This window comes from Ceratina calcarata, unplaced genomic scaffold (genome assembly GCF_001652005.2).
Source record: "Ceratina calcarata isolate Rehan_Ccalc_2016 unplaced genomic scaffold, ASM165200v1 scaffold452.2, whole genome shotgun sequence".
NCBI classification, from domain to species: domain Eukaryota; kingdom Metazoa; phylum Arthropoda; class Insecta; order Hymenoptera; family Apidae; genus Ceratina; species Ceratina calcarata.
Window position 1 is genome coordinate 15,999 of NW_017169150.1, and position 998 is coordinate 16,996.

At 33.8% G+C, this 998-nt stretch overlaps 1 protein-coding gene across 1 annotated transcript in view; it reads right to left on the reverse strand.

Moving 5' to 3' along the window:
• The window catches only part of LOC108627275 (pyrokinin-1 receptor-like), a 15,865-nt gene that overhangs the window by 12,905 nt on the left and 1,962 nt on the right, over positions 1-998 (reverse strand). The window lies entirely within an intron of this gene.

Genomic DNA, 998 nt, shown 5'->3' on the forward strand with positions numbered 1-998 from the left:
GTATTAGAATATTAGAAATTATGCATTAAAAATTCCTTATGACTGAGAAAAACAGGTGGATCAATTTTCTAAACATTACTCCTCTGTAATTATCATTTTTTCTACAAGTTCATTCTTTCAAATTGGACACAGATTTTTATTACATGTCTCAAACTTTTGGCAGAAATCTTACGGCTCATACAACCTCGAATACTCCCTAAGGGAATTAATTTTTTTGTCCCACCTTGTATCGATCGCTTTGAATTATGTTAGCTGTATTTGATCACGCTGAATTAATTATGTAGGGAAATTAAATCTGATTTAATAATGCGTAATATTGCATTTACTTCCGAGGCTTCATAATGCTTATTTCCTTAAATGCTCCCTAAGGGAATTAATTCTTTTTCTCCCGCCTTGTATCGAATATTTCTTCTTGCACGATGGTAATTAAAACAGGGGAAGAATTAACGTCGGGAAACACGGTGTCCAGGGTACAGGCATTACGTGTACATTATTCCCAGAAGTTTAACAAGTAAAAAGATAATTTGTTTCAATTTCCTCAGGTTGACCTTTGCCGAACAGATTGCCGTTTCTTATGACACTGCAAAGTGCAAGTTCTTGTACCCTTACTTGAATGAAAAAGAAGAACCGGTGTGTCATTGGATAAAATTGTGCACGTACAGAAATCTTTTTTTAAAAATTGGCAAGAGTATTTATTTTTTTATAGAGACTGTTTACTACGGTGGTTAGGATAAAATAGAACCCATTCACCGGTGCGTAACTTACAGTGAGTCAGTGAAGCTATTTTCAAAAACCGAGTTCCCACCTTTCATTTGCGTAATTTGTTTGCCATCAATTCAGAATGTTTTTCTTTTCCTTGTAAGTGGTTGTAGTCAATTCTTTTATTATGACGTACAGAAATGTTTTTTTCACCAAAATTGAAAACATGTTTTCGATAAAATCGCGAATATGGGAAAAGGGATAATTGCTCTCTAATAATTTTTATTTCGTTCGAGTAC